This window comes from Oxyura jamaicensis, chromosome 9 (genome assembly GCF_011077185.1).
Source record: "Oxyura jamaicensis isolate SHBP4307 breed ruddy duck chromosome 9, BPBGC_Ojam_1.0, whole genome shotgun sequence".
NCBI classification, from domain to species: domain Eukaryota; kingdom Metazoa; phylum Chordata; class Aves; order Anseriformes; family Anatidae; genus Oxyura; species Oxyura jamaicensis.
The window spans coordinates 18,941,810-18,962,216 of NC_048901.1; the positions used below are offsets into that span (position 1 = coordinate 18,941,810).

Consider the following 20,407-nt stretch of genomic DNA (forward strand, 5'->3'; position numbering starts at 1 on the left):
AAAAAAAAAAAAAAAGACTTCTCCATATCCGTGCGTACACACACACAGAGACATGTGCATGTAGGTCCGTATGGCTGTATAAAAAAAAAAAACAACAACCAACCACCACCACCAACAACAAAAAAAAAAACCCAAGCACCACGGGAGCGGAGACAAACAAGGGGGAATTTCTCTCGCCTCCGTGCCCGGGGGAAGCAGCCAGGCAGCCGCCACCCGCAAGGTAAGGACCGGGGCGCTCCGCCGGGCCGAGCCGGGCCGGGCCGGGCCGGGGGGGCGCCGGGCGGAGGCGGCTTTGGTGGAAGGGGGTGGGGGGTGGGGGGGGGGGGATGGGTGAAACCTCGTGGAGCGCGGTCCCCCCGCTTTTATTTTTTGGTTTGGGGGTGGTTTTGGGGAGAAGGGGGGTGCTGCTGCTGGGGGGGGGGGGATGGGTGTGGGGGTTGTTGTGTGTTTTTTTTTTTTTTTTTTGCAAATAGCTCCCTTCCCCCCCCCCAGCTCCGAGCCGCTGCCTTCCCCTCCCCCACCTGGGCTCTCCGTTTTAAGGGATTTCAAAGGGTAAAAAAAAAACAAAAAAAAAAAAAAACAAATAAAATAAACCGAGGCATTGGCAGCGAATTAAATAAAGGAGCCATGGCGAGGCGGGCAGCTTTATAACCTATTTTTAGCCCGATTTGTGTAAAGACGAGCCCTCCCCTCCCCCACCCGCCAGAAGTAAATATGCGCGGAGGGGGGAGGGGAAAGGGAGGTGTTTTTTTTTTTTTTTTTTTTTTTTTATTTAAAAAAATAAAACGGGGGGGAAAAACGGGAGAGCGGAGCTGTGCGAGGTACCGGGGCCGGGGGCAGGGAGGGGCGGTGTGGGGGGGCTCGGCCCGGCGGCTGTGGGGCCGCTGCCCCGGGGCCAGGCCGGGCCGTGCTGCCCGAGGGCTCCGTGGGGTCTCCGCAGGCCCCAGCCCCGGGGCCATCACGGGCCTGGCCCGGGTACCCCCCTCAGCAGGGGGTGGGGGTTTAGTCTCGGCCAGGTGAATTTAATCCCGGGTCTCAAAATCGCCTTGTAAGGCGGCCCCAGGGGATAAAAGCCCCCCCCCGCCCCCCCCCACCCCCCCAGCAGGAAACTTTGGGTGCGCTGCACGGCAGAGCCTTGTTGCTGCAGAGCACACGTGAGTTTTTAGGAAAGTTTGGTTTGTAGGTCGCTGCGTAGGAAAGTGAAGTTTGCGAGTGAAGTTTTTACTGCTCTCCAGCGTGCTCGGCTTCCCCGCTTTGCTGTCTGTGTAAATCAGGTTCCTTGCTGATTTATGGGAGAGACCACGAAACGTGTTCCTTCTTTATTATCAAAGCATGGGAGGCGTGAGCAGGAGGACCGGGGCGCAGAGCAAGAGTTCCTGGGCTGGTCCGGCTTCCCTCCCCATCCCGCTGTACCAGGGGTCTGAGTATGGCACCGGGGACTTCTGGGGTCAGGGTTGCTCCCCGTGGGCTCTGCTGGGTGCACCCAGGGTGCTGGGGTGCAGCTGAGCTCCAGGAGCTCCGGGGCCTTGCCCTGCACGAAGCCGGGCAACGTGCAGGCTCGGTTGGCCTCGTGAGGTCTTGCTGGGTTTGGGGCCTTCCCTGGACGCATTTGTGTTGGCGGTGTTTTCAGAAAGTGTTCGAACGAGGCTTGATCCTGCAAACTCTTGTGTAGGTCCTTGAACTTCAGTAAGTGGATGAGTGTTCACGGAGAAGAGCATGAAGGCCGCTTTCTTCTTAGCCAAAGAGAAAAGAAAGAGCCGCTCTGTTGAGGTGGTTGGACTTAGGAGGCAGGTGGTGGCACGTGTGTGATGGCACCAAACTTTCATTGGTTTCTCGTAGCCTTTGTATTTTCCTTTGCCCTGGTTAAGGTCTGATAGCACAGCATCATGTTATTTTCCTCAGGTCACCTGAGACTGTGTGCTGGCAGTTTTCTTGGGGGAATGTGGATTTGGCTCCATGAATCCAAGGGCTCATGTGGTGCTGTGCTTGGGAACTTGGTGGCGTGCCTCCCGAGCTATTACTGAGAACACCTGGAAGATGTTTAGTTCTCACTGCACGAGGAAAGGGAAAGGGGAAGGAAACGTAATTTAAACGTATGAAAGGAGTTGGGGTTTGGCTTTTTTTTTAAGGCTGTGAAAAGTTTATGATTTTTGTTCATTTAAATATGCATAGTCATAATGTATGTGCATAGCATAAAGAATGCAATAATTACAGTTGGACTCTGTTGCTTAAGCTTTTTTCCCTCTTCAAACAGGCAGTTATGATTTTTTCCGTGTTTCTTTTATACGAATACTTCTTTCAGTTTGACTCTATATATGGTAATTATTGATGTTTGTGCAATGCTTTGAAGTTGTAAGGCATCGTGTAAGTGCTAAGTACCCAGCAACAGCACTTCATAGTTATTTTCCTATCATGAAAGAGTTTGATGCTACAGCCCTAAGCATAAAGAGACTCTGGATGGATTAGGGGAAACGGTCAAAATTGCTTATAATGTTGTTTTCAGGTAATATTTTTTAGTTAGGAAGAACAGATCCAAATAATGTAAAGCAAACTGAGTTATTTTACCTAACCTGATTTTCCTTATGGAATCTAATTTAAGATGGACTTCACGTTTGAGTCAGAATGTGTTTGCTGTTATAAATTTTGTAGTGGCAATAAAGACCCACAAACTACAAGGACGTAATTGTGCAGGAGCAAGGAAGTCCTGTAACGAAGCACACACAACTTCATCAACAGCAGCGCTCTGGTTCGGCTCAGTGAGCTCTACAGACGCCTGTGGAGCCGCACACAGAAGCGTGTTCCGCGTTAGTGGCAGGCGATGGGATGCGGATCTTCCACGACACTGATCCGTTTTCTCGGTATCCAAGTGCTATCAAATGTTGTGGGGAAGGCCGAGGCGGTGGCCAGCGTGACGCCCTTCCTCAGTAATCCTCTTCGTCTGGAGCCCCGTGAGACGGCCCCGGTTTGTGTTTGCTTTGTCGGTCTCTCCTGTCCCGTCTGGGCCCGCGGCTGCTCGGAACCGTGGTGCTGTGAGTTCTGACCATGCTGTGAGGGGTGAAAAGATGGGCACGATGTGGCACCGGCCCTTCTCCTGCTGGAGCACAACTGGGAGGTCGTGGCGTGGTCTCCACGCTGGGAGGAGGATGAGGACAGGGCCGAGCGGGACGGTGTGGTGTCAGCGTGCAATGCTGCAAGGCTGGAACCCATCCTTCTAAAGTAACGCTGAGTTCTAACGTAACTCATGTTTAAATTGAGATTTGTGATTAATGTCGTGTGTGGTGACCACCCTTAGCGTGTGGTTACACGTGCGCACACAGGGCACAGCGTACAATGATGTCTGTATTTAAGGCCGGGACCCGCAAACGTCATTGCAAGTAGCTGTGGGTTGGGAGAGAAGTGAAGTTGTGTGTATGCACGCTGCGTGGCTCCTGCAAAAAGTGCCTAATGTGAGAACATACTGCACATTTTTTTAATATAAACGTAGATGTTTGTGTTAGGTGAAGGAGTGTCTGACGTTTTCCATTAGGAAATGCGATTGACAGTTCTTGGTGTATTTGAGTTGTCTTGCAGCGTTAGTGTGGGACCTTCAAATTAGCATCTGCTGAAGAAACAGTTCCTACGTCCTGCTACTGGCTTGGTTATCCCTGTCCCCAGCACACGCAGCTTTCTAAGCGCTGTGCTCTGAAGTGAGATGCTCTTAGTTTCTGCAAAGCAGCTTTATGAGAAGAGCGACTTTACTAGAACCAAGTTCATCCGGTGGTCCCGGGCAGAGTAGATGGAGCTGGCTTTATTCACCTCGTAACTGGTTTTCTCCGAGATCAAGTATGGCAATGAAGCACGGAATAAGAATTACCTTTTCAGATGAAACTGTACGGGAGTACGTTGACTCCATTTTATTTATTTTTCATTTTGCAAAATCGCGTTAGCTAACTTGAGGTAGAAAGTAGTGAAGACAGGGCAGCGTATTCGTCACGTCGGGAGAGTCGATGGGTTGAGTAAAATAGCGCGGAAGCCTGGTCTAGAAATCACTGTGCCAGTTTGTGTGACAACTGTGAACTGCCTTTTCGTTAGGGTTCTGCCTTCTGTTACCTCACTCAAGATGAAAAAGCCCTTTTCATCCTTCTCATAGTGAAAACAAGGCTGAAATCGCTTACACAAAACGCCATGGAGTCTGATGGCTGGGTTTGAGCTTGACCTCGAGTTTTCCTTTGTTTCTGAAAAATCCATAGAACAGTATTTCCACATATCCTCTGAAACATTGATTTTTGAATACCAGCACCACGTCAGTTTCCGTGACATCATTTAGCCTCTCCTTTTTATGTCACTAAGGAATCTTAAAAATTTTTTCCTTGTTAGGAAGCGAGTGGTCCTCGCTAGCCAGCGGTGGGACCTGGCCCACGTGGCTGGCGGGTGCACTGCTTACCCCTGCTCGCTCACGCGGGCTGGTTGTGGGGACGGCTTGGGAAATATTCCCTCACCTTCGTAATAAAGTTCTTGGTGAATTGGTGCTGTTCTCTGAAAAACCTCATGTAAGAGCTTACTTCAGAAGTGATGGGGAGCTCTACGGAGCTGCCTCTGCCAGTAGACGCAGTGCCTTTCACAGCATCCCCTCGCAGCCCCGGAGTGCCCGCAGCTGGGTGCCGTGTGGCGATGCCAGGGCACTGCTAGGCACGTCCAGGCCTTCGTGTCGGACTCGTGGGGAGCAGCTCCCTGTGCCCGTGGTGGTCCGGTGCCATGCTGTCGCTCGTCTTGAGAGCGAGCCTCTGTGAGGTAAAACATGGATCTGGGCAAAGGCGCTGGGTCCCCACAGGCGTGTCTGGGGCTGGCGGTCACTGCGTGTGCTCGGCATCTCTGAAAACCAAGGCTCACGTGTGGCTCGCTGCTTCTCGCCAAATCCCGATAGGGTGTAGTTTCTGTTTCTTTCTGGGAGTAGCATTAGCAAGGCCGTGTTGTGTACTCTGGCTTGTGTTTATTGTCATGATTCTGAAGTCTCCGTGCTGCAAAGGAGTCGATCTTGTTTATTAATAAAAAATCAGAATGATTCAGAGAAAAAAACTTCCTTTTCTTCCTTTCTTCCGTGACATAAGATTCAGCTCAGTCTCCATTCGGTTTAAGCATGCACAAGGGACACTCCACATGTGCCACATGGAAACCCACCAGGCGTTGCCTGGAGCTGCCTCGCTGGTGGCGTTGGCCGCACTGGTGGAGCGGGGCAGGAGGCTGCCCCAGCCCAGCAGGGCCATTGCTTTGCCAGCCTGGCAAGGCAGGCAAGCAGCTGTCTTTGTGGCTTTCCTAGTGCTCCTTTTAACCTGTTGGGAGGTTGGCAGGAGGATTTAATCGCTCCTCTGGCTGCGTGTGAAGATGCTGTTGGACCCAGCTGGTGTCACGCTGTTCATGGATTGTATGGATCGGGACCGCAAAAGCGCCTCTGGAAACTTTTCTGTCCTGTGTGTGGTTGCGTGGCTGCTGGCAAAAGCCTTGGCTGCGAGCGTACCAAAGAGGTTTGTGAGCAGCGTGCCTGCGGAGCGTTTCTCCAAGGGTAGGAGTTAAGGGTCAGATACTCACTATTCGTGAAATCGTGGTGCTAAATGCTATGCCAGGTGCCAAAACCACAGAAATTGTCAAGGTTTAGAGCCCTAAATATAACCTGTCCACAAAGTTGCATCCCTTTGACATTTACTGTTAGAAGTTGAGGCCCACGGGTTGACCTGTCACCGGCAAACTTGGAGCTGGGAATTCTTCTGACTGCAAGCACACGTGAGGTGGATTTCGGTCCCCTGGTGGCTCCCTGAACGTGCCAGGCAAAGGAGAAGCAGTTGGATTTCCTAGAAGTAGTTGTCTAGGCTGGCCGAGGAGAAGAGTGAGTTTTACAGGTCTTCTGTGGTTTTGTTGTTTTCTTTGGACAGGCTGATTATTGTTAAGTATCAGCATGACTTTTGAAAATACATTTTTTTCCTTGTAAAAAGTAGTAAAATATACATATATAGTTTTCATTTACCATTGATAGTGGTGTTAAGTGTGGTTGAACATTTTGCATTAAAATACCAGCTGAATTTGACCGAGCTGAGTCTGTTTGCAGATCCCCCACCCGGGTCTGCTGAGCTCACAGCAATGATGAGAGCTTTCCCTCTTTTAGGTTACGTCTAAATTTGTGGGAAAAAAATAGTTTTGATATTGCATAGACCTATGGGGGAAATAACAAGAGATCTGGGTCAAAAAAGTAGGACGTGCAAGATTTAGAAGCTGTTGAAGTGTATTTATTTGTCCTATATTAGGTTAAAGGAAGTATTGGTGCTTTCAGTTGGCAATATGTCCTTCAGTCTGCGGTGTTCTGTGAAGGGAAGACAACTGTTAAACAATGAATCACAGCTAATTTTTGTACGGATGTCAACATTCTTCTCCAGTGCAGAAATTTTTGCTTGGATATTAACACAAACACGCATTCCTAAAATACAGACTCTTAGCGATAAATTTTAATTAGGAAGTGCTCTGTAAAAAATATGGATTTTTGCCATGATGATTATTTGTGAATCTGTACCATATTTACTTTGGAGTGGTGTTTGATCAGATTTAATACTTTCTAATGTAGATTTAAAGCAAAGTTAGCACAGATGTGTATGGAGGAAAATGAAGAACAATGTTGTCAAACCTTCTATTAATGTTGACATCAAATAAATTGTATATTGTGCAGCAACAGATTAACTGTTTCCTGTAGCTGAAGCAGCAGACCTGTGGTTTGGAGAAGCGGGGTTGTACTCGCTATAAAATTGAAACGTTTTGCTGATGCAGACATAGTACCTGATTTGTCACTTTGTCAAATGCACAACTAAATTGCCTTTACCCTGCTTAAACTGTAAATTTCTAGCACGGTGTAAGATGAAAATACAAAACTTCTGTATGTTAAGTTGCAATAATAAAAAAACCTTAAGCATAGAGTGAAACACTCTACTAAGCAGATCTGGTGAGCTTAATCTGATAGCGAAACGGATGTCTAAATGTAGCTGATTAATGTAAACCAACTTTTTTTTTGTACAGCTTTCACCATTATAGTAAATACTTGTCTCAAGTGGTTGAGTTGTAAGGAAAATGCTTTGTATGTCTGTTACCGTCTTCCACAGCGGATCTTGAATGGCCTTTGATTACATTAGAAGTATCAATGTGTTTATCTGACTGTTGGCAGAGGCCGTGCTAGTTGGTTCCTCTGCTGTCTGCACATGCAAGGTTATTTCGATACGGTTTATTTATTTCTAGTTCATCAAGGGCCTCTCGAAGAGCCTGTCCTACCATCCATACAGTACACACACAATGCATTAGAAATTACATTGTTAGAGCCTATTTTCTGTTCAACAACAACAAAACTATCCTTGGCCATTTGTTAGGGTCCCTGGGCACCGCAGCCCTCCCAGGTACGTTGCTTTCTGGTAAAATAGATGGGCATGGCTTAGATCCTAAAAGTGAACCCTCTGCTTATAGATGGGCATGGCTTAGATCCTAAAAGCGAACCCTCTGCTTCCTGCGGGGCTGGGTGTCCGAAGCCCTGGGCTGGATGTTCCTGGTGCTCCTTGCGTTGTCCCAGGCCATTCGTGGCCAGAGCTAACTGCGGCTGGTGTGCTGGGTGTACAGGGAGTGAAACTGAGTGGGTGAGGAGCCTGTTTGGATGGACACAAATGCTAAAAGTAACTTAAAAAATTGGGTGAAGAATAAGAGGAGTTCAAGAAGTATCCAGGACGAACGCATCTGCTGTTCCAACTCTTTGGCACCGTTGGTGACTTTGTACGAGAGGCTCTGCGAATAAGGGAGATGTCAGACTGCAGCCAGGAGCGCTTCCATCAGGCAGGCTGAACCTTTCTCCTCTGCTGAATTACCGGGATCGCTGGCATCAAGGCCTGTGTACGTTGGACCTTGCTAAGGAGCTCCCGAGAGCTGTGTCTGTGGTGTGAGGCTGTGTCAGACCTGGCTGGGACTTGCGTCTGTCAGCGTGCTGCCTGCCTTCCCGGCTGGAACTGCCTGCCTGGATGGAGCCTTGTCAAGGTGAAGAGAACGAAAAGCAGCGTTTCCAAAACCACCTTTTCAGTGATCCAATTAATCAGATTTCGTTTGCGGAACATTACTATAAACGGTGAAAGTTTGGAACTGTAATGGATGCCCCCCTGCCCATGGCTGCCTGCTTCTGTTTGTTTGTCCAGAAGAACAGGAGAGTGCTGTTGGGCCTACTGCTGTTCTGTATTATTAAAATAACCCTCCCAGCCCCCCTGTGTAATAAAGGACAAGTGGTGCTAGATTGTACTGCTCTTTCTTGCTAAAATTAACCCCTTCCCGCGGGCAGCATGCTCTTGCTCTCTCCTCTGGTTCTGCGTCCTGGTGTTTGCTGAAGCACGCTTCGCTGAATGCACGCGGGGGTTTGTCTCATGCGTGGCAGTTTGCATCACTTTACTGTAATCCCTTCCTAAGTCTTCATTTGTTTTTCTCATCTCCCGTTTTTATTTTGGTTTTGTTCATTACTTTCTCTCTGCTTTTTGTTGTTATGGATTATTCTTTTGTGTTCTCCCTTATCTACTCTTTTGTCAGTGCTTTGCACCAGGTCCATGCCTTTTCCCTGTCACCTTTTTGTTTCTCCTGGCTTTCTCTGCTTTCTTCCCTTCTCTCCTAACTTCAGCTGAACTGGGAGCGGATCCCATGTGGCCTGTGGCACCAAAGCTGGGACATGGCGATGCTGGTGGCAGGGCCACATACAGCGGCCGGGGGACCTGGCGGGGACACGGGGTTGACGGGACAGGGCTGCGAAAAGGGAGACAGGGCTGGCGGGTTTTCTCAGTGTCTTAGATAAAAATAATCTTGGCTTCATGTGCAAAGTGTCGGTCCAGGGCTTGATGAAGTCAAAGGGGGCAGCTGGCACGGGTGGCCAGTGAGTGCAAAAAGCTGCAGAAGTTAGAATGGAAGGCTCAGCGTGCTGTGAGGTGAGCTTTGTGCTCTGCAAAATAAGGGATTTTATGCCATAAATGTTATTGGCATTGTGAATTAAAATGAACAGTTGTGATGAAATCAGTCACAGCCTTATCTTATTGTGTTTATTGTGGGTAGTGTTGACAAGTCACATGCCCCATTGTTCGAGGTGAACAAATATAGCTTTGATACTGCAAGCTGATACGTGTGGACAGCCTCCTTTGTCCTGTGGTGCACGGATGAGTTTGCAGAATTGTGACTTCAGAGCTGAAAGATTGTCTTTAAAGAGTTCCCATTTTAAATTAGTCTAGAAACAGCGTAACACGTGAAATACTCTGCTTAATATTCAGGCACATCTTCCTGTTTGGTAACTTGTTCTGCAGAACATAAGAAAATAAACCAAGAGATTAATGCATCATAAACTCTTGCACTTTGTTGCCTGGCAAAACCCATGGGTAACAAGCTTTTACTGCGCCTCTGGCATGGATGTGCTTGGGCCAGAAAGAATGCAGGATGTGCTTTTGAGAACGTCGGTAACAGATTTTTCGCTTGGAAGTCTTTCAGATACAAGCCCCGTACTACAATGCTATTGACACTTGATAACAGTGACCCTCCCCTGGACTGAAGTCACAGGCTGTGGATCACCTCTTGGTGTTAATGAATTCCTACAGTCAGGATGTATGTAGTGAACTAGGGTGTAGGCAGTAGGCTTGCTGCAGGAGTATACTTGGCACGTGGAGCCTGTTAATGCGGTCGTCCAGCCGTACCTGGGGGGAATCCCGTTGAAATCGCTTTCAGTTTCGCTTGAGGACAAACAGGAGGATTAGTCTTCCCTGCCTACAGCAATTTATTTTTGTTTTTCTTAGCATATCTTAATGCCAGTGTACTTCACCGTCCGGTTTAGTATTCTTAATTCTTAGAATATATATAATAAATATATATTTTTTTCTTCCTGTTAGTTCATCGTCTTGCTTGAGACAGTCTTTTTCCCTATTCAGAAACAGGTGCTTGCAGTGTATTTTGTACCAGTACAAGAGCATTCACTAAAATGGTCTTGAATCGAGAGAGCTCCATAACAGGTGTTACCGGGATGCTTATGTATAAAACACCACTGACGCTGCTAGAAATTTTCACCGCTGTCTTGACTGCGCGTTGACAATGTCAGCTGTGTGCCTGCCTGCCTGCCCGCCGCTATTAGAAGACTTCCCCGGTTGTGGTGGCTTGCAGGCAATCTGTAAACTACTACTTAAATTTCAATACAGCATGAATGGCAAGCTTTTGGCATCCTAAAGCAGGTGCTCTACAATACTGGAATATATTCTGTGCGTTACTGTGTAAAGCTTTCAGACTTGTTTTTGAGCACCACTGATACTGTCTACACAGCCCTTTGCCAGGACTGCCAGAAGAGAGGGTGCTGTAGAATTACTTTCTGGATATACATCTTCATAGACTGTTACAGATCAGTGGTGAATCTCCAGAGACACCCTACGTGCCCCAAATCTTGCTTTTTTTGACCTAATATACTTGTATATAATAGATTACTGTGCTTCAATTGTTTTGGTTTACATCACTGAAGATTTTCTGTCCACACGGTGGATAGGACAGAAATCTGGTGTAAGGCTTATCTGCTAGTTCTGCTGCTGTGTTACTTTAGCTACTGGATTAACAAATTGACCCACGCATCAGTGATTTAATGCTTCACAGGAGATTTTTGAGACCGGTTCTCTGAGATCTTCTGCTGAAAGGCTGCATAGCTGTATAAAGTGGCTTTTGTTTTATTTTTTCCCCTCCGCTTACTCTTATATCAGGCAAGTGCTCTTTTTGTGTTCGTTGCTTTTGTGCAGCTTTCCTAGCCTCTGAGGGTCGCTTGTTGGGCGACACACGGTCCACGTTGGAAGTACCTGCTGATAGTGCTGTACGTGGTGGAGAGTCACGTTGACGTCAGGCATGTTCGTGTCCTTAGTAATGTGGAAATGGAATTGTATGCGGAGTTCTAATAGAAGCCTGCACGTGCTTTTTGCAGCTCTTTTGGGGGTGGCAGTGGCTGAATTTCTCTGGGGGGGCACGTCAGGGATAAGTTTTGAAGCATGGACCTGCAGGCGGCTCCTTGTCACAGCAGAGCAGTTGGGACCCGCAGCTGGTTCTGCTCTCACGGAGCTCTCACTTTCTGTCTGATTAGAAAGTTTCTGTCCTGTGCCATGGGCACAGGCTCTGTCATGCTGATACACTGCTTTATTGGTCCTGCAAACAGCAGCTCTGAAAGGATTTGCATTAAAAAAATGGCTATTTTGTATTTTTCCTGAGCTGGTTGCCAGCATGATGCCACAAACACCTGCATTGCCACGAAGGTGGTGGTCAACTACCGCTCATCTGTAGGACCGGTGGGCCGTGAACTTCTTGTGTCTGACAGCAAAGCTGATGAAATGGTTGTGGACTGCAACAGGCCAGCTAATAGTGAAGGCTGCCTGACACTAGCCTCCCCGTATATAGTGGCCGTATTGCCCCTAATGCCCTGCTGCTTGCATTTGTCCATATGTAAAATGGGTGATGGTGACGTGATCTTTGGCATGTGGTCACAATCCCACTTGGCCGGGCCTTCCTTTATAACTTATCAGAGTGATTTGCTTATAACTTTATATAGTTAAGCAAATTTATGAGCTTGTATGAAAGATTTTTCATGCCCCGTACTAAGAACCAGTGATACCTTCCTTGCTTGTCCTAGCTGTGTGCCACAGGCGGAGTGCTGCAGGTTGTGTCATGAGATGCACTTAGCAAGACGTCTCGTCGTGGCACAGGACGTGGCTTTCCCCGGCCAGGCAGGGGTGCTTTGGAAGGCACATCGCAGGTTTCTGGTGGTATAGACGGTGGTACAAACTTTCTTTTACAATATTTTGTTTCCATAGTTTGGAAATTTTTCATCTGCTGGGAAATGAAATTTTACATTTGTTGTTTTTCTGATTTGGGGAAATCTCTCCAGTTTGCGAAGAGCACTCAAAGTTGTGTATGCTTGCTTTTTGCTACTGTAACTCATGCTTTAATCTTGTGGGTTATTTCTTACTTTTACCATAGTCTACACTGAGAAGTATCTTTTGGTTAATTTAAAAAGATCACACTGCAATAAATCCCTTAAACTTTGCAAGAAAGCATTTACACTCGCTGGGTAGCATGACTTGAAGTTATAAGAGGGAATTTACTGTGCGCTCACATTATTTTTGGAATGACTCCAGAATGAAAGTGTCTCATTCCTGTTTAGTATAATACATTTTCAGCAGATATAACTGTTGCTGTAGTCAAGCCCTAATTGTTTTTTTTAAGAAAAAGAGAGAAAAAGAAAAAAAGCTTTTAAGTGTGATCCTTGGATATTTTTAAAAAAGCTGAGTGAATTGCTTTCCTTGTTGAAACATTTTCTCATATTCCGAGGCAATCGACGTGCTCTTTGTAAGAAATATATTATCACTGTATTGAAGTCGAATCAGGTTCTCTGGAAGTGATCCAACCTTCAGGAAAGAAAAATATTAATGTATGTGTTGAGGGAAAGGGTTTCCCTTTAGTTTGGAATTTGCTTGTCATGTTTAGCAAGTAAGCCATTTTCAGATGCATTAAGGCTCTGTGAAACTCATTTTTGGGGCTGGCAGTTTTCTAGGCTTGGTTTGAGCAGAAAGATTTACATTTAACGTTTCTTTTTTGTTTTAACTGTCTAGGGATATGCACATTTGTTAAGTTATAATTTGAGTGCAGTGCATGTTTAAGGAGAACAGAACAAACTCTTTAAAATGATGACAACAATGGGTAGCTTTTTTTTTTTGACCAGTCATTTGTTTCAGTGTCTGAAATGCTTTGTTGCCACTTTAAATGTTGAAATTTAAGGAAAGTAGCCTTTGCTTGGAAGACAAATATTTGCAGTATGTTGTTTATTTGCTTTATGAAGTTTTGTGCTGTTTGAACACTGGTTTTTATTTTAGCTATGAGTTTTGGCAAAGCACATCCTAGCACATGTAGTTGGCCATAAACAAGCTGCAGAGCACTAACGCTTTAGTCCTGCAGCTGCACCAAAGCGCGCGAGGTTAAAATGCAAGCGGGTGCCTGCGTGCGGGGCTTGGAGCAGTGATCCACAGAGACCCGCGGTGCAGGATGCTCACAGGAAATTTCATAGATTCACAGGTTGCTTTTGGCTGGAGAGGACCTTAAAGCCCCCTGCCATGGGCTGGGACACCTTCCACCAGCCCAGACTGCCCAAATGCCAGGCCTTGAGCACTGCCAGGGATGGGGCAGCCACAGCTTCTCTGGGCAGCCTGGGACAGGGCCTCACTGCCCTCTGAGGGAAGATTTTTCTCCTAACATCTCAGCTAAATCTCCCCTCTTCTAGTTTAAAGTCATAGTAGAGGGGGACTTCTCTGCCTTCTGTCACTAAGGCACCTACCACCTAAGCTGATTATGATTTTAAGGCCTTATTCAGCGGGAAGGGGTAACAGTGCATCCTTCCAGGCTGGTTTATGCCTGAAGGCCAGGGCTGCATGCACACACCTAGCTGAGTTGGCTATGTTCTCCAAAGCGAGTAGGATTTTTGTGGGTTTTGCACTGCTTAAGGACAGCTGGGGTTTGGTAGAAGGCCACCGCTGGGTACATGCCCGCTCTCCAGTGTCAGATGAGGTGGAGCATCTACCAGTTGGTTTGTGACCATCTACCAAAGGGCTGAGGCAAGGAGCAGTGTGGAGCAGCCTCAGGATGAAAGACTTCCCTTTCAGGGCTGCCACTCCGTGCCTGGGAGGTGCCTGCTAGGGCAGGTTCCCCTCGGGGAGGGCATGGGGAGGACAGTTGGGATGGCCTCCAGGCCGGGGTAACAGGGAACAAGGCTGGAACCTGCCCTGAGGAGAGGGGTAGTTAGCCAGCGTGTGCTTGAGCAGGACGCCGCACAGCGAAACTGCCACACACCTACTGGTGGCTGAGGCCTCCCTTCGTCATTCCTCCCGTGACCACCGAGTACTAAATCGATGATAGCTTTCTTGCACCTTTCCAAAGTGCTTCTTGCAGTGTTGGTTCTGAACCAGATGCTGTCTCTGCTCCCCATCGCCATAATCATTGAGCTGTGGTTAAGGAATGATTTGTAGTAGTATTCTTATTTTTATATTGACACGTTTTGGATTATTTTCCTAAAATATTTTGTTTAGACTTCTGACATCTTAATGACTGAAAACCTCAGCTGGTTTTGTTTGGAAATATTTCTTCCTCAGGCAGAAATTAGACCTGAAAATGCATTCCTCTGAAGTTTGAGAGGGAAATTCTCTCTCTGGTAGCATTGCTGAGTTGTTGAGATCAGCTCTGAATTGCCAGATAATGTAATTTTCTTTTAAGAAGAGCCTTCTCCCTACCTTACCCAACAAACCCTGAAGTATTCTTTGTGTGAATGTACTATATGATTTCTAATTATATGATCACATACCATTCCACAAATAGTGCAATACAATAGCAAAGAATTATTTCCAGGATCTTGTAGAGGTCTATTCAGTAGACTACCTTAAACCCTCATCTCGCAAGCTGTAACTAAAGTGTAAATCGGCTCCCTCTCCTCCCAGAAGCAGTGCTTACTGCAGCTCTGTGTTGAAGCCTGGGTTCAGAGCTCCTTACAGAATCAGGGCTGGGGATGTCATTTTTGAAAGTTGCCATTTAACTGCTCTTATACAACATATGCATATTAAATAGGATAGCAGAATAACGGTGAAATTGCTCACCTAGGTCTGCAGATGAATTACCATAATTAACTGCTTCTTCCCATGAATTGCACCTAACGAGGGCTGTGCTGTTGGCTGAAAATAAATTGCATAATGCATTACTGTTGACTAAATTATTTACATACCTTAGAGAGGAGATGGTATAAAAAGTCTGCAAAATAAGTGCTGGACCATTATGAAAATGAAATGGGGAGGGGCGGGGAGGGAGCACAGATAGAACGTGGCGCAGTCTGCCTTCTCCTGGGTCAATGGAGAGTATTGTATTCTGTTTGCAATACAGTGTGTGATTTCATAATTACATATTTATCACATCACATTGCATAATGTATACGTGCAGAAGGCAGGGTTAGGTCTGTGTACACAACCTTGGGCCTAGTCCTAAGAAGAGTGTATCTTTGTGGTTATAATTTGCTAAAAATGCATCCTTTAATTTTCCTTTTCTTGCTTAACTGTAGCCCCAAAATATGTGAAGTCAAAAGCAAAACGGAGTTAATAAATTACAAAACAAGGTGTACAATTTATTAAATGCTTGCTGTTCGGAATTTATGTAGGAGGCATCCTTTGTGTTGCTGCTCAGTGCTGTGAGGCATTTAAGGATTGCTAGTCTATATGCATGGCCTGTTTTTCTTAACATCTTACTTAGCCGAGAATAATTTTAAAAGCCCAATATTTAGTTATGTATATAATGCAGAATCCTGTAAGGGGCTATTTATGGATATTTATTAAAATAGGTGGTGCCTCCATATAGAGATGACTTATACTGATTTACTATAAATGTATGTATGAGCCACTCTGTACACAAGCGCTGGTAACACCAGAACAATTGCAATGAGTGAAGGAAGATAGGCTCAACTAAAGGTGGCGATTTGTGTTAAATTTTACCAAAGTAAGGTTTGTCACAGCTTTCATTTTACATTGGTAAAAACCAGTCTGAAGATGTAGACCTCAGTGCCTACTCTTCATTTTCTTTTTTTTTTTGTTTGTTTGTTTTTGTCTGGGACTTTAATTTGGACTCGATCCTAGCAATCATTGACAAAACTTGGAAATGTGCTTTGTTTCCTGGTGGTTTAAATGGGAACAGCAGGGTCTCTGGGCACGAAGCTGTCCCTCCCTCCCTGGGGAGGCCGAGCCTTCTTCGGGGGGTGAAGGGAGCTGTGGGTGGGGTGGTGGAGCCTGTGGAAATTCAGTCGTTTGTTTGACTATTTGGGGTTATGATCCCCATGGAAATGTGGTTGCAATGGGGAAAAGCTTTGTAAAAACAACTGTGCTTGGAAATTGGATCACATTTTTTTTTATATAAGTAGGCTGAAATAATTATATTTTACTAAGCAGATACAGTAAGTTCCCCTTCCTGCCAAATTAGCTGGAACAGGTCAGCTGGTGTGATAACAAGGGCGAGGAAAACACTACATTTTTTTAACCCATTGAAAAAGTTTCTTGAAAATCATTATTTCCTGTTTGAGAATGCATGCTGGAAGTTTGTCATAGATATGACCTTTTTGTCAGGGATTTTTGTTGTTGTTGTTGGTTTTTGGTGCTGGGAGGGCTGTTCTCTAAGCTATAAATTGATGTAAGGGACTTTAATTGTTGCTTTCTTAATACGATAGACTTGACTGTTCAGGCTAGTGAATCATTCACTCTAGAGGGGTTGTATGTAATGTTATTTAAAAGCTATAAATGATAAATCAGCAATGACTGGTGCACAAGCAAAAGCATAAAGATGGCAGAATAAACTTTAAACTGTGTTAATATTCATTTAACATTTATGAGATAAATTATGACAAAACATTTTTCATATGTTGAACGGATTGAGGTTCTTAAACATTGCTTGGTATAATAAAGAACTTGCAATTCGGTATTTTCCTTATCTGGATGGACGCTTTGAATTTATTTTCTCCAAATTTTCAGAATACTTTTGAGCACTTTGTTGCACGATGCACTTCACAGTGATGAGTGATTCGCGCTACTGCAAATATGTCCTGTGCAAAAAATACCACGGAGGAAAGGATTCATTGAGTTTTGTCTGCTCAGTTTGCAGTTTTAGGGAACAGCCTGAAGTCAAATTACAGAAACAAAGTGGAGATTTCCATGGAAATGTTGTGGGATTGCAGCGGGATGCCGGGTTGTGTTGCTGTGGGCCTGCAGGCAGGGCAGGGCCTGTGCAGTTGTCACTGCCCTGTTGTTCGTCACTGAGCCCTGAGCGGCCGCTTGGCAGAGGTCAGCATGGGCAGCAGAGACCTGGGAGCACCCTGCCAGAACCTGAGGTCGGAGCTGGGGTGCTGGGAACACACATTTCCTTTCTGCGGACTGGGAGGGGAGAGCAGGCCGGCAGGATGCAGAGGAAGGGGAGCGCTGGGTTAACGCGTGCTGCTGTCTCTCAGGGCGTGCATACCCCAGAGCACGCAGTCTCCACGCTCCGAGCACTGACGTGTGAATGCTTTGAGCTCCGTACCCTGTCGGAGCGGGGCAGGAGCGTCACCAGCTTCCTATTCCTGTTTGGTAGCAGCCAGCCATTCAGTGACAGGAGCACTGCAGAGCACTGGCTGCCACCTGACGTGCGCTGCCTGCTGCCTACAGTAACTCTACGTTGTGATACCGAACGGGGTCGGTTCTGCTTGATTGTGTACAGTTACATCCTCAATAAAAACATGAGGCAACGGGTGAATGGACAGGGAGATGGAAGTGTGCACAGAGATGCTGATTTTGTACTGTCCGGGGAGAGGAATGCTCCTTTCCCTAACTTGTAACATTACTGTTTTCAAGTTGGTTCGGCTTTTTGGTTGGGTGGAGTTTTTTGCACGTCACCAAAGAGAAATGTTTTGAAAGAAAGGTCTTGAAGGGAAAAAGAAGAAAAAAAAAGAACTTGTGAATGCTCATGGAAGGCCTTGAGGCATTGAGAACCTATTATGAAGGATGAGTAAAGGGCAAGGCTTTATGTTTAGGGTGTAATTACAGGTATGGACTAATGTACAGTTGCAGGTGAGAAAATGTTCTGCTTTGCATCACAGGCTGCTGAGTCCCTGTTGAGCAAGGATGGAATTTGTCTTGGCTAACATCTGTTCCTTTTTGGAACAAGTGATTTAGAAGAAGGCTTGAAATTTGAATATGATTTCTGTTCACCTCAATTTAACTCTTTATTTGTACTTTCAAAATGTATTTCATTCTCTTAGATTCAAAAATCTAAGGACACCTATGCAAGCCGCTGGCTCCTTACATAATTAATCATATGATAAATGCAATTAAATTGAAATCACTTCCATAGGAAGTTGGCTGGCTGCCCGGGCGCCTGACGTCACCTAGGAACCGCACACTCGCTCTTGGACAAATGGCTTTGGCTCGGTGCTGTGAACGCCTCTGTGGTTGGGTTCTGCAGGTCTGCACGGAAACGAGCTCCGAAGTCCGAGCCTCTACACCTAACGCCTTCCCAGGCATCTCCCTCCCCTTTGAGTGGCCCTGCTGGCCACAGATGGAGGGGGAATAATGCCAACCCTCAGCTGTTAAAAAGTTCCTTCATAAATAACGAGAAGTTTCCATTCAGCCTCCCAGGCTCTCGTTACGCGTTGCAATAATCTGGGATGAGGGTTTAGTTGTGGCCAATGTAATTCTTGGTAAACTGAGATGAGGAATGATGTCTCATTAAAAAAAATGTATTGTGCCAATACAAAAATCATGTTTATTACCAGCTCTAGAGTTGTATAAATATAGATGCTAGACATATGCTGAGTATTGCTTTGGTAGAAATACTGAAATCACTTTTACTCAAGTTAATAAATCCCAGAGCTGAGAAGGGAAGTAGTGGAGTGATGGGAAGAAGCAAGGCAAATGAAATGAACAGTAGAAATCAAACAGTGGGAGAGTTTTCTGAATGTATTTTCACAAGAAGGCAGTTGCATAATATTTATTAAATGTATTAGGCTTTTATCTGCTTACGCTTGTTTTAAGGCCATGACAGAATAAACATGACTGCTGAAATCCTTGCATCTGGCAATTAATTACACTTTTTAAGTGAATGTAGGAGTGGTGAGAATATATTGGATTGTCACTAGTGAGAGTTGTGTCTGCTGAGTAAATATTGAAAGTGCAGAGCTCCCTGTATGTACTGCTGGGTTGGTGGCGGGGTAGTCTAGATTATAAAAGGTTTATCTGTCTCCACTTGCTTATACACCTGCAGAATTTGTTCTTGAAAGACAGTTGTTGCTTATGATACAGTATGTTTTTATTTTTGTTTTGAATCAGTAAATGCATCTCAGTAAAATGCTCCAAAACAAAACAGCGACAACAACACCCAAACCTGCAGAATAATGCTGCACGGTTTTCCATTCAAATTCCTCCTCGCTGCCTGACCACATAATTATCGATTACAGCAGCAGTAATGCTTGCTCAACGCCAGTCGCTTCTCTCTAGTGTCAGCCTTTCTCAACAAAAAAAACATTCTTCATCCACTTCCAGTATAACAGCCAGCTCTCCCAACACATTCCCGACTGATTCAGCTTTATCCAGGTCTAATACCAAAGCCAGATTCTTGTGGAATATCCACCTGTTTCTCCAGTCTGACCCTGGTGTAGGTATGATCGTGATTTTTTTTATTGTTAGAGGTTTTACAATAATATTCCATTGTGGGCAGCATAAGCTGGAGGAGCAGGGCAAGATTTTTTTGATCTCTGAATCATCGTACCTTGAACTTTTTTTTTTTTTTTTTTAAAAAAAAGACATGTTTACGAGGTATGTTCTTGAGGTGGAAATATTGCAACATTTTGAATGTTGTCCAAGTGCACCAGAAAACTCAGTGACCCTCTGACTGCGGTTGGAGTATCTGCTTTGATGTTCTGTGGATGCAGATGCCGGTCTTTCTGTATGTGTAAATGAAATAGTTGTGTTCTGTTTAATTTGAGTTGCAGAGATTATTCTAGTGTCTAGTGAAGTGGTATGATGACTAGAATGAAGGTAGCATGGGAAGACTGAAGGACTTTGCTATTTATGGGGTCATTTTTATTTTGTGGTCCATTATAATGACTTATAATTGATTCACTGCGTGATTCCTATGAAATTCATGTGAAAAATTATTTTACGTTTTATAGAACATCCCAACTCCTTTGGTAGGCATGCAAATAAATGAAATAAGCTATATGCAAATAATTATTAAGATACAGGGGAGATGTAAGCTGTAGTTAAAATGCCCGGACTCTGACTGGGCCTGGGAAGGTAGGCGCCCGGTACCGGCGCCTGCAGCTGCGTTGCCCATGTCCTGCTGTCACTGCTGCCCCTGAAGCTTGGGGACAGCTTGGGAAGTAGCCGGAGCTGAGGAGGAAGGGAGGCCGAGGAGTAGGGGGGGCTCTTTAGGCTCATGACAGTAGGCGAGATGTTAAACTACAGCCGGATCTGTGCCTTTCTGGGGGCCTCTAGGTCCGGTTGGCTCCTATCGTGGTGTCCTCTGAGGCTCAAACCAGTGTGTCTTGTCCTCAGCTGATCTCAATCATCTTACACGTATTGAAGCGTAGATCTGCCTCTGTCCCAGAACAATTGATCTTTTAAAGTCTGACTTCACTTATGAAAATAAGTGGCTCCCAGAGGAGAAAGGACTTCTATTTTCATTTATCACTCGTGGTGATGAGACGTACTTCATAGCTCGAGAAGTCCCATCTTGTATTGACTTCCTTCGAGTCTTGAGTTCATTCTGGCAGCGGGGTTGGCTTTGATCCCAGCCTTTACTGGGAGAAAATCTTGTAATGGTTTGG

At 45.7% G+C, this 20,407-nt stretch overlaps 1 protein-coding gene across 3 annotated transcripts in view; it reads left to right on the top strand.

The window, feature by feature from the left end:
- Positions 1–11: 11 nt before the first annotated feature.
- TBL1XR1 (TBL1X receptor 1) overlaps positions 12–20,407 on the top strand; it is a 110,426-nt gene continuing 90,030 nt past the window's right edge. For 2 of the 3 annotated variants that reach the window (XM_035334214.1, XM_035334215.1), the window contains exon 1: positions 12–220. The gene's annotated coding sequence lies outside the window, so the exon portion shown is untranslated. The remainder of the gene's footprint in view (positions 221–20,407) is intronic. The other variant, XM_035334216.1, reaches the window with a different exon arrangement.